This window comes from Lutra lutra, chromosome X (genome assembly GCF_902655055.1).
Source record: "Lutra lutra chromosome X, mLutLut1.2, whole genome shotgun sequence".
Lineage (NCBI taxonomy): Eukaryota > Metazoa > Chordata > Mammalia > Carnivora > Mustelidae > Lutra > Lutra lutra.
The window spans coordinates 19,481,856-19,495,886 of NC_062296.1; the positions used below are offsets into that span (position 1 = coordinate 19,481,856).

The 14,031-nt window shown below is 35.5% G+C and overlaps 1 pseudogene; it reads right to left on the reverse strand.

The window, feature by feature from the left end:
• Positions 1–12,475: 12,475 nt before the first annotated feature.
• On the reverse strand, positions 12,476–13,332 carry LOC125091428 (olfactory receptor 13H1-like; annotated as a pseudogene).
• Between the last annotated feature and the right edge of the window lie 699 nt (positions 13,333–14,031).

Consider the following 14,031-nt stretch of genomic DNA (forward strand, 5'->3'; position numbering starts at 1 on the left):
GATACAAATGTAATGACCTGAAGGGGCACGTGCACACCAATGTTTATAGCAGCTATGTCCACAATAGCCAAAGTATAGAAAAAGCCTAGATGTCCATCAGCAGATGAATGGATAAAGAAGATGTGGTATATATATACAATGGAATATCATGCAGCCATAAAAAAATGAAATCTTGCCATTTGCAATGATGTGGGTGGAACTGGAGGGTTTTATGCTAAATGAAACAAATCAGTCAGAGAAACAATGATCATATAACCTCACTGATATGTGGAATTTGAGAAATAAGGCAGAGGATCATAGGGGAAGAGAGGAAAAAATAAAACAAGATGAAACCAGAGAGGGAGACAAGCCATAAACAGGAAACAAACTGAGGATTGCTAGAGTGGGGGGGGTGGGTGGGAAGGATGGGATGGCTGGGTGATGGATACTGGGGAGGGTATGAACTATGGTGAATTCTGTGAATTGTGTAAGACTGATGAATCATAGACCTGTACCCCTGAAACAAATAATACATTATATGTTAATAAAAATTAAAAAAATAAAAAGGAAATATACCTATGAGATAATTAAATTAGAAAACTATTTCCTTAGTTTTTAGTCTGAACGTGAAATTGGCCTCAGCTTGTTTTGATGTACAAAAAAACAGTGATGAAAATTGATTTGTTTCCCTCAAAATATCTTAAAGAGTAGTATATGCTGTCCCATTTTTAATAACAGGGAATTTTTTTCTCTCACAGGGTGTTAACGTTTTAGATGACAGTAATGGTCTAAAGAGAGTCCTAATTAAATAAAAGTTTTATAAAACCAGTATGCACAATGAATCAACAAAAGATAAATTAGGCAATTAAGATACTATAATTTACATCTCTTTTTTCTATATCTACCCCTTTGGACTCAGAGATATTTAGTTTTTAACCCCATGAGCTTTCAAAAGGCCTACTTTACAGATTCTAAAGGAAAGTATCCTTCATAAGGGATGGGAGGAGATTATGAAATAAACAAAATAAACATTGAGCTTTACCAAGAAGAAGAAGAAGAAGAAGAAGAAGAAGAAGAAGAAGAAGAAGAAGGTAGAGAGTTTGAGAACTCAACCAGTAGGAATAAAAGAGTGGTGGCTGGAAGGGATGATTGAAACCCCCAAGGGAAATTTCAAAGAGTTTGAGAAAAGGGAAAGAGGTTTGTTGAAAGCAGAGCTGGCTCATTTATACCTAAATGGAGAACGGAGACTGAGGTGGGGAAGGAGGGCAGTCCTGGGGAAGGGTGGGAGGCAGGCCTGACAAGTACTTTTTAAGAATTTGAACACTCTGTAATTCACCCTTTGCTTATTTTTCCTAATCATTATATGTGTTTTTATCAAAAGTATTTTAAACGTGAAAAAAAAAGTGTCAGCACATCAACCCATATATACATCTAACAACAAAGTCAAAATATACATAAAGTAAAAATTGAAGACTTCAAGGGAGGAATGGACAGTTCAACAATAATAGCTGGATACTTCCATACTCCATTTTCAACATTGATAGAACAACTAGACAGAAGATAAACAAGAAAATAAAAGGCTTGAACAACACTATAAACTAATTGGATCTATCAAGAGCTTACTGAACACAGTACTCAACAACAAAAAAGTAAACATTTCTCTCAAGTGCACATAAAACATTTCCAAGACAGATCATATACTAGGGAATGCAACAATTGTTAATAAATTTAAAATAATTGAAACCATTTGAGTATGTTTATGATCATTAGAAATTAATAACAAACGGGTAATCTCCAAATATACAGAAATTAAATGCTCTAAATAATCAATAGGTCAATAAAGAAATGACAAGGTAAACTAGAAAGTACATTGAAATGAGTGAGAACACAAAAAAATACCAAAAATTCATGAGACATAGCTAAATCAGTGCTTTAAAAAGGTAATTAGCTATACACATCTATATTTAAAAGAGAAATATTCAAAGTCAGTGAACTAAGCTTTCACATTATGAAACTAGAAAGTGAAGTAAAATTAAACTCAAAACAAGCATTGAGAAACAAAGAATAAAAGCTAGAATGAAAATAAATGAAATAGAGAAAAATAATTTAAAAAATTCACTGAAACCAAATGTTTATTCTTTGGAAAGATCCAAAAGTCTATAAACTCTTACCCTGATTGACCAGAAAGAAAGAAAGAAAGAAAAGAAAAGAAAGAAAGAAAACTCAAATTTCAAAAATCAGGAATGGAATTATGGAATTTGGAACATCACTGCCAACCTTCAAAACATAAGAATAATTATAAGGGAGGGGCGCCTGGGTGGCTCAGTGGGTTAAGCCTCTGCCTTCAGCTCAGGTCATGATCTCAGGGTCCTGGGATCGAGTCCCACATCGGGCTCTCTGCTCAGCAGGGAGCCTGCTTCCCCCTCTCTCTGCCTGCCTCTCTACCTACTTGTGATCTCTGTCAAATAAATAAATAAAATCTTTTTAAAAAGAATAATTATAAGGGAATAATATTAATAATTGTATGTCAAAAATTAATAAACTAAATGAACAGAAGAAACACACAAACTGCCTCAAGAAGAAAGAGAAAATCTGAATAAATAAGTAAAGGGATTGAATAGTCAAAAATCTTTCCACAAAATAAAAGCCATACCTATATGGATTCACTGCATAATTCTTCCAAACATTTGAAGAATAATCAACACCAGTCCTTTACAAACTGTTCCAAAAATAGAAGAAAGGGAATACTTCCTATCATTCAATAGGGCTGAAATTACCCTGAAATAAAAATCAGACAGAAATCACAAGAAAACTACAAACTTGTATCCCTTTTGAATAAAGCTCCAAAATCCTTAAAATATACTAATAAACCAAATTCAGCATTATATAAAAAGAATTATTTACCATCATTAACTGATATTTATCTCAGCAATGCAAGGTTGGCTTCATATCTGAAAATCACTGTAATGCACTACATTAATTCATTAAGACAACAACCACATAGTTATTTAAGTGGATACAGTTAAAAATTTGACAAAATCCAATACCCTTTCCTGATAAAAAATCATTAGGCGACTAAGAAAAAAGGGCTGTTCCTCAGCCTTATAAAGGCCATCAATGAAAGCCATGCAGCTAACATTGTAATTAATGGAGAAACACTGAAAGCTTTTCCCCTAAGGTCCTGGAAGATGACTCAGATTTCTACTTTAACCACTTCTATTCAACATTGTATTGCAATTTTTGCCAGGAAAATTAGGCAAGAAAAAGAAAAAAAAATCAGCCAGATTGGAAAAGAAGTACAGCTTTCTCTAATCATAGAGTCATGATCTTATATTCAGGAAATTCTAAGGAATCCACAGAAAAAAACTATTAGAACTAATAAGCTGTTTCAACAAGTTTTCAGGATAAAAGATTACTATGTGCAATCAATATTATTTCTATACACAAGCAATGAAAAATTAAAAATGAAATTAAGAAAATAATTCCAGTTAAATAACATAAGAAGAATAAAATATTTAGGAATAAATTTAACAAAAGAATTTCAAGACTTGTTCAATGAAAACTACAAAAAATATTGAAATAAAGAAGACCTATCAACATGATACCATATTAACAAAACAACAGATTAAAAAATCATATGATCATCTCAATAGATGCAAAAAAAGCATTTGACAAAATTCAATATCTTTTCATGATAAAAACTCTCAGAAAACTGTATTTAGAGGGAAGTTACCTCAACATAATAAAGGCGATACATAAAAACCCCACAGCTAACATCACATTCGATGGTGAAAAGCTGAGAGCGTTTCCTCTAAATTAGGAACAAGCCTGGTGGTGGGTATTAAGGAGGGCACGTATTACATGGAACACTGGGTGTGGTGCATAAAAAATGAGTTTTGGAACACCGAAAAGAAGTAAAATAAAACAAAATGAAAAAAAAGAAAAATATGGGAAAAATAAATTAGGAACAAACTAACAATGTCAAGTCTCATCACTTTTATTCAACCTAGTACTGGAATTACTGGCCACAGCACTCAGACGAGAAAAAGAAATAAAAGGAATTCAAACTGGTAAGGATGAAGTAAAACTTTCATTATTTGTAGATCACATGATGCTATAAATAGAACCCCCTAAAGACTCCACCAAAAACAACTATTATAAGTAATAAATGAATTCAGTAAAGCTACAGGTTAAAAAATTAATGCCCAGAAATTGATTGTGAATCTATACACTAATAACAAAGTAACAGAAAAAGAAATTGAGAAAACAATTCCATTTATGATTGCACCAAAAAGAATAAGATAACTAGGAATAAACTTATTCAAGGAGGTGAAAGAATTGTACTCTGAAAACTATAAAACACTGATGAAAGAAATTGAAGACAACACAAAGAAATGGAAAGATTCCCCATACTTGCTGACTAGAAGAATTAATATTGTTAAAATTTCCGAACTACCCAAAGCAATCTACAGATTCAATGCAATTCCTATTAAAATACCAATAGCATTTTTCACAGAGCTAGAACAAATAATCCTAAAATTTTTATGGAGTCACAAAGAACCTAGAATATCCAAAGCAATCTTGAGAAAGAAGAATGAAGCTGGAGGTATCACAGTCCCAGATATCAAGATATACTGCAAAGCTGTAACAGTGAAATAGTTTGCTACTGGCACAAAAATAGACACATAGGTCAGTGAAACAGAATAGAGACCCTAGAAATAAAACCACATTTATAATCTCAATTAATCTATGACAGAAGAGGTAGGAATACACAATGGAAAAAAGACAGTCTCTTTAACAAATGGTGCTGGAGTAACACAATAAAATTAAAATAAAATGATATAAAATAAAATAATAAAATAAAATAAAAATGGAAGTGGAAAAATAAAGAAAACAACAACCAAAAAACCCCCCGAACAAACAAACAAAATGGTACTGGAAAACTGGACAGCTACATGCAAAAGAATGGAACTAGGGGCGCCTGGGTGGCTCAGTGGGTTAAACCGCTGCTTTCGGCTCAGGTCATGATCTCAGGGTCCTGGGATCGAGTCCCGCATCGGGCTCTCTGCTCGGCAGGGAGCCTGCTTCCCTCTCTCTCTCTGCCTGCCTCTCTGTCTACTTGTGATCTCTCTCTGTCAGAAAAATAAATAAAATCTTAAAAAAAAAAAAAGAATGGAACTAGACCACTTTCTTACATCATACATAAAATCAACTCAAAATGAATTAAAGACCTAAATGTGAGACATAAAACCATAAAATTCATAGAAGAAAACATAGGCAGTAATTTCATTGACATTGGCGTTAGCAACATTTTTCTATATATGTCTCTTAGGCAAGGGAAACAAAAGAAAAAGAAAGATAAACTTTTGGGACTATACCAAAATAAAAAAGCTTTGCATAACAAAGGAAACCATCAACAAAACTAAAAGGTAATCTGCTGAATGGGAGAAGATATTTGTAAGTGATATGTCTGATAAGGGGTTAATATCCAAACTATTAAAGAACTTGCACAACTCGACACCAAAAACCCAAGTAATCTGATTAAAATGGCCAGAAAACCTGAAAAAACATTAATGCAAAGAAGTCATAAACATGGCCAACAGACACCTGAAAAGATGCTCAACATCATTAATCTTTAGGGCAAATCAAAACCACAATGAGATATCACCTTACACCTTTCAGAATGGCTAGAATAAAAAAGATAAGAAATAGCAAGTGTTAAGGAAGCAGAGAAAAAGGAACCCTTGTGCACTGTTGGTGGATGTGTAAAATGGTGCAGACACTGTAGAAAACAGTATTACAAATAGAAATACTGCATGATCCAGTAACTCCACTAGTGGGTATTTACCCAAAGGAAATGAAGACACTAATTCAAGATATATATGCACCCTTATGTTTATTGCATCATTATTTACAATAGCTAAGATAATAGAAGCAACCAAGTGTTTATGGATTTTATATAGTGGAATATTACTCAGTCATAAAAATGAGTGAGATCTTGCCATTTGAGACAACATGGAGGGAACTGGAAGGTATTATGGTGAGTGAAATAATCAGACTGAGAAAGACCACTACCATGGTTTCACTCCTAGATGGAATCCAAAAAAAAAAAATGAATAAACAAACTAACCAAAATTTAATCAGACCTGTCAATACAGAGGACAAACTGATGGTTGCCAGAGGGGAGAGGGGTGGGAGGATGAGAAAATGGGTAAAGGTGAGTGGGAGATACAGGCTTCCAGTTATGGAATGAATAAGTCATGGGAATAAAAGTCACAGTATAAAGAATGGAGTCAATGATATTGCAAAAGCATTATGTGGTGACAGCTGGTGGCTACATTTGTGGTGAGCACAGCATAACATATAGAGAAGTTGCATGCCTATGTTGTACACTGAAAATAATGTAACATTGTGCATCAACTATACTCAAATAAAAAAATTTAAAAAAGACTGTGGCACTGGTATAAGGGTAGATATAATGACCAACAGAGTAGAATTGAACATCTAGTAATAAACCCATATATTTGTAGTTAATTTATTTTTGACACAAAGGCCAAGACAATTCAGTCGGGGGGTGGGGAATGGTAGTCTTTTCTGCATATGGTGTTGGGACAATGCAAAAAGACCACACACATCATGTAGGAAAGTTAACTCAGAATGGAACAAAGTCCTGTGGCACCTGGGTGGCTCAGTTGGTTAAGCAACCGACTCAGCTCAGCTCAGGTCTTGATCTCAGTCTTGAGTTGGAGCCCTGCATTAGGCATGGAGCCTACTTAAAAAAAAAAAAAAGGACCAAATCCTAATTGTCAGAGTTAAAATTTTGCAACTCTTAGAACAAACATAGGCATAAATATTTGCGACATAAACATTTTGGTATAAATAAATATTTGTGACATAAGCATAAATATTAGGTAGTGATTTCTTTTTTTTTTTAAACCCAATTCTTTTTTTTTAAGATTTTTATTTATTTATTTATTTGTCAGAGAGAGAGAGGGAGAGAGAGCAAACACAGGCAGACAGAATGTCAGGCAGAGGCAGAGGGAGAAGCAGGCTCCCTGATGAGCAAGGAGCCCGATGTGGGACTCGATCCCAGGACGCTGGGATCATGACCTGAGCCGAAGGCAGCCGCCCAACCAACTGAGCCACCCAGGCGTCCCTAGGTAGTGATTTCTTAAGTATGGTACCCAAATCACAAGCCACACACAAAAAGTCCCAACAAACTTCACATCAAATTAAAAAGCCTTTGTGGTTCAAAGGATACTACTAACCAACAAAGACAACCCACAGAATGGGAAAAAATATTTTCAAATTAGATATCAAATAGGGATTTGTATAAAGAGATGTAAAGAACTTTTATAATTCAATAATAGACAACCCCATTGAAAGTGGGGAAAGGATCTGAAAATACATTTCTCCAAAGAAGACAAACAAATGGAAAATAAGCACATGAAGAGATGCACAACGTCATTAGTTATTAAGAAAATGCAAATCAAAATTACAATGACATACCAATTTTAGTCCACTGAGATGGCACATGTAATAAAGTAGGTGAATAGCTGGTTGCATTGGCTGAGATATGGAGAAATTAGAAACTTCATATATTGCTGTGTCATGGGTTCCCATATTTCTCTAGCCATAAAACATTAATCAACATAAGAAACCTTGAAAACATTATGCTGTTAAAGAAGCCACATATTGTATGATTTCACTTACATAAAATATCTTGAATAGGGAAATTCATAGAGACAGTACATTTTTGTTTGCTGGAGGCCGGGGGTAAGGAAAAATATGGAGTAATGGCTAATGTGTACAGGATTTCTTTTTGTGATGACAAAATGTTCTGGAATCAGATAGTGGTGATGATTACACATCTTAGTCAATGCATTAAATGCCATTGAATTGTGCAATTTAAAATGGTGAAATTCTAGCATGTGAATTTTATCTTAATAAAGCATTTACAAAATGCTGAAGTCCTTACAACACTCAATGTAATTTGATCCCTTGTTCCTCTCTGAGCTCATTTGCTGATTTTTTCCTTTTGGTTCACTCCTGTCCAGTCATATAGCTTCCTTGATATTCTTCAAATACATGATGCATTCTTCTGCTTTAGTGCCTTTGCCTGGAATATTATTTTCCTCGAAGGGAGGGAGGGAGGAAGGAAGGAAAGAAGGAAGGAAGGAAGGAAGGAAAGAAGGTAGGTTATACCACCTACCCATCCCCTTGCTCACTTAGCTGTGGCTACGCTTGTCTTCTTTTTTTAAATTTAAATTCAATTCAGTTAACACACGGTGTATTATTAGTTTGAGGGGTAGAATTTAGTGATTCATCAGTTGGATGTAACACCCAGTACTCATTACATCAATTGTCGTCTTAATGCTCATCACTCCATCCCTCTAACCACCCGCCCTCCAACAACCCTTGGTTTGTTTCCTAGAGTTGAGTCTCTTTTCTGTCCCTTAAGCACACCCAGTTCTTTCTTTAGAGGCTTTGTATTTTTTCCCTCTTTCTAGTACAGTGGTTTCCTCAACTCTTCAAACTTCACAATAGCATTTAATGGATCTTCAGTTTCAGTTTAGATATTACTTCTAAGAAATCTTATCTTACCACCTGATTCGAAGTAGATCTCACACATCACTCCAGCTTCCTGTTTGTTTCCTTCAGAGTACTTATCATGCTCTTTAAAGTCTTTTAGTTATATATGTGATATCTGTTAAATATCTGTTTTTCTATTAAAATGTTTAGTACCTAAGGTCAGTCTTTGTCTTTTTCACTGTGGATTCCCAATGCTAGCAAATTAACTTAACACATAGAAGATATGCAATGTTTTGTTTTGAGTAAGTATATTAAGGAATAAAAAGAGGCAAAGTGTTAAATAACCTCCAAACACTTACAGCCAGAGATACATACATGCCTGTGTATGCTTTCCATAATTCCAAGTATGGGATTCAGCCAAGTACAACGTGATAACCTTGTCACATACAGAATAAACTGGGCATTTCAATATACAGGCATCTCTCATGCCAGAGTTATATAGTATTAATGATGATAAGAATAGTAAAAGAGCTAACATTGTCATTTCCTTCCCATTTGACAATACTGTGCTAGTGGTTTTACGTGGTTTATCTTATTTGATCCTCATAGCAACCCTGTGAAGTAGAGACTATTATTATTATTGTTATGACTACTACTATTATTATCAATTGCATAGATGAGGACGGGGGTATCAGAGAGGTTAAAGTAACATGCCCAAGGTTGCACAGCTAAAAAGTGGTCTTTTACTTTATTTTTAATTTAAGTAGGCTCCATACCTAACATGAGATTTGAAATCACAACTCAAAGGTTAAGACCCACATGCTTTACTGATTGAGCCCGGCAGGCACCCCTACGAAGTGGTCTTTTAAATCTCAGAAGTCTGAATTCAAATGAGTTCTTTCTAACAATAAAGTCTCCGTGTGTTTCTCTATGTATATGTGGGTTGGCAAATACTGGTATACAGGGCCTTTGACTCAACTATGTTAGTGAAAAACTTTATCTGGTGACTATTTTAACCAAAATAACAACAAAAATATTGCAGGAATAAATGAACAATTTTCTGTGTGCTCCTTTCCATATGATGAATGTAGAAGATTTAAAGCTCTGCTTTCTTGACTTGTAGAAACTCAAGGAGCACTCTGCAGATATTTAACTTCATTTTTTCATTACTTAGTACTGGTGTTGGCAAATTCACTCAAAACTCGTTGGGAGAGGGGGGTGGGGTTATGGATATTGGGGAGGGTATGTGCTATGGTGAGTGCTGTGAAGTGTGTAAACCTGGCGATTCGCAGACCTGTACCCCTGGGGATAAAAATATATGTTTATAAAAAATAAAATTAAAAAAAAAACTCAATGATATATTCTTAACTTTTCAAAAATTTTAAATTTCTTTCTTTTGAACACTTCTAGGTGGGCTCTCAAGTGCACTTTCTTTACTCTGCTCTGCCACTACACAGCATGAAGCTCCTTTCTCAGTTATGTCAATTTTTAAGGGGTCAGTTCAACCTTCTAAGGTGTTGCCTTGTGATATTGGCATCTTCATGAGAAGATGGTGTGTGGGGAGGCAGAGTTACCCATTATCAGCTGCAGGTCATAAGTGCTGCTTGGCAGAGATAAGAAATTGAAAGATTTCCAAAGGTATAGGTAGTTCCAAAGCATTTCCTGTTTATTATAACTCAAACATGTTTACTTAGTAATAAATACAAGGGAGATTTGAAGAAGACAATGTTCACAATACACATTTAATAGAAAAGCACCTTATGCACACATCTGTAGTTGATTAGTTCTTATAATCTCTTGCACTTTCTATTCATTCAGTCTTAACTTCATGTCAGAAATCTTCCCGCACCTTATTCTCCACTTCCAGATGTACCATATTTCTCTCTTTAGAGAGAACCCTGTCTAACTTCTTCCTGAGGTAATCAAAAGGGAAGATATTAGTTTATCTAATTTTCTCTTGCAGCTAAAAAAGGTCCCTGCCTCACCCCAATAAATTTCTCTCTGTCAGCAAAAGTCACATCTTATTGCTTGTTCTTCTATACCTCTTCTTAGTCCCTAATGAAAATGATCAAACTCCAATAATTATTAAGTCAGTTTTGCTTCCTTTTTTCCCTCCTTTTGAGGAATCACGTTTGTTTCTCCCCTCTAGGGTTTGACTTTATCTGCTCACCATGTTTTGTTAGTTAGTTACTAGTACCTTCCCTTTTGTTTCAGGAGTGTTTTAGGTTAAATGAAAATCATTAGAAACGCCAGAAATAAAACTTAGAGAAGAATTTGTTCAAGGTTAAATCAGTAATGTTACAACAAAATTTGCAAAACACCATAGATTCCCATTCTAAAGACTTCTCTGTTGGGGTTACCACACTATTATTATTTTCATTTTCATTTACAATTGCCTTCTGTCAGCCTGTGTTGTTGACTGATTAGGCATTTATCACTTGCTTACTGACTGAAATAGAATGAATCAAACTGGGGATCTGCCTGTCAGGATGTACCTGGAAACTGTGGTGGAGTCAATCAATGTTGAAATGATTTGGGGGGCTTTTTATTAGCCACAAGTAACAGAGTGCAGCATTTTCTGTTTCCAAAATTGGACTGGTTCACTGTCATTTTGACCCAAAGACAAGACCCTGACTCAAAATACAGACGGCCAATGAACATGGGAAACATTCAGCCTCATCTCTAATAAGATAAATTCACATTAAGACAACAGTGAGAACCTATTTTTTTTCGGTCTGTCATATTACCATGAATTATTCTAAAATGATACAGTTATTATTGGTACCGATCTAAGCAAATGAACACTCATACAATGGGTATGGGGGTTAGAGAGTGGACCGACAGTTTCTATCTTTTTTGGCTGACATGTATTCAGTGTCCACCACATGCCAAGCATTATGATAGAAGCTTAACATGCATTATCTCATCTCATTCTCAATACAATTTTGTGGGGTAGGCACTCTTATAATCCCCATTTCACAGATGAGAACACTGAAGCTGAGAGATGGAAAGGAACTAACTAAATCCCACACAGCTGTGAGTGGCAGACTTAAATACATGTCTGCTGGATTCTAAAACCCATGCAAGTCCTATTGACTGTGGGGATGATACATGATTTTTCCTTTTCTCTCTACCTGCCCCTTGTATTTAAAAACAATGAACACTACAATTTTTACAATCCAGAAAATAGTACACATTTGCTTGTTTCTAATAGAAACAAGAAGCTAAATTTAAAGAAGCTAAATTTGCTGTATGTGAGGTCCACTTCGGAAGCTGCATGTAATTATTCAGGAGTAGGGTAGGTTGACAGAGAAAATGGGGCCCTTATCTACTTAACAAGACATGTAATTTCCATAGGTCGTCATTTTTGGCCCTCAGTATCTGTACAGTCTTCAAGGGCTTCTTGCTTCATCAGAAGACCTTCTATGTGAAAGTTCAGTAATTTTCCTCTCTACCCACTCACAATTTGTCACTCTGAAGCTTAGATAATGATACACCTCCTACAAAAAGCACTGAGAGAAGAATTGTCCATTTTGCAACTTTATCCTGTATAAAAGAGAATCTTAGAATATTGCAATATTTCTCATTCAGTAAGACAACGTAAAACTACATAGGACTAAAACATACTAATTATTATTTTGTTTTATAAACTCTCCCACAACACTGTCCTGTATTTTATTACTTAAATGGATAGCATAGTAAATGTTTAACATGCCTTTTTCAATGGCAGGATGTTCTTAACATGCCTATTGGAAATAGAAAAAAAAATGCATTTGAAACGAATGACCTTACTAAAATATTGTTTAGTGTTTATATACCTTGTTATTTGTACAAGTCCATGTCAAGTTCTTGCTTAGACGAAACTCCTTGGGATATTCATGTCCTTTTTAAGATTCTTTCTTCCTTAACACTTTTTTTAGGGCATCTTTCACATCTTTATTCCTCAAGGTGTAAATGAGAGGGCTCAACATAGGGGTTGCAACGCCAAAAATGCAGAGATGAATTTACCCTGGTCCTGGGATTTCCTTGACTGAAGTTTCAGGTACATGTAGATGGCTGGTCCATAAAATATGGTGACAACAGTCAGGTGGGATTCACAGGTGGAGAAAGTTTTGAGCTTGGCCTCTGCAGAGTTGATCCTTATCACAGCAACTACAATGTGAGTGTAGGTGATGAGAATGAAGGTCAAAAGCAGGGGAACTGTGAAGATGCCAATGACCAGATCCAGAATAAGTCTGACTGGGCTGTCTGAGCAGTTGAGTTTCAACAGGGCCTGGACCTCACAGGTAAAATGACTGATGACACTGTGTCCACAAAAACGGGCAGGAATTGCAATGATCAGTATTACGGCTGAAAGGAAGACACTGGCCCAGGTCACCATAGCCAGTTATAGGCAGACCTGGTTGTTCATAATGATGGTGAAATGCAGGGGATTAAAGATTGCAATAAATCTCTCATAAATCATGACAGGAACAGACACTCTGTCATCCCCAGAAATAGAGCAATGGTCATCTGAACATAACAGCTAGTATAGGAAATGGTGGGGTAGTCTTTTAAACCACTAAACAACAAAAAAGGCATCGAATTGCTGGAGTAGCAGATATCAAGGAAGGACAGATTGCTTAGGAAAAAATACATAGGGGTGTGAAGCTGGCCATCAACTCTAACCATGACGATGATAAGACTGTTACCCACCAATGTGATTAGGTAGACTGCTACCATGGTGAAATAAAAGGCAATCTGGGATTTTGGATGATTGGACAAACCCACCAGGATGAATTCTGTCACTTCACTGCCATTACCAGTAACAAAAATATCCATTTTCTTCTCTCTGCTGAGAAAGAAGAAATTCAACTTATTTTAATCTGAGGAACATTTATTGAGGGTCTTCTGTGTCCTCAGTCCTATGTCAGGTGATATAAGGAAAAGAAATGATACTGTTTGGAAGTTTATGTTCTAATTTGGGAGATGAAGCAGTCATACACATCACAGGGTTAATTTGCACAATAGTGCAGTCCATTGCAAGTCTTAATTCCCTCATCTATAGGATGATGGGAGTTGGACTCCACCTGAATGTGCTTTGAAACTCCCACCCTTAAAGAAAACATGACAATTTACTGCTCAAATATAATTAGACTTAAATCACTAAATTGTTAATTGTTTTTTCCCTGCTATGGATATTAGCCTGAGATTTGTTTTTAGCTGGTTCATATCCATGACATAAAACTATGGGCAGTTCATTCTCATTTCTTCCTTACCCCGTATATCCAATCAATCACTGAGTCCTATTGACTCCTCCTTCTGAATATATTTTAAATCTACTTATAAATCTCTATATCCACAGCCAGATTTATCTAGTCGGAGCCACCATCCTCTAACAGGCCTCCCTATTTCTATCCTTGCCTCTATATGGTCTATTTTCCACATAGCAGCCAGAGAAATCTTTTACAAACATACATCATTATGACTATCTCTTTCCCATGCTTAAAACCATGCTAGGGCTTCTAATTAGCCTTGGAA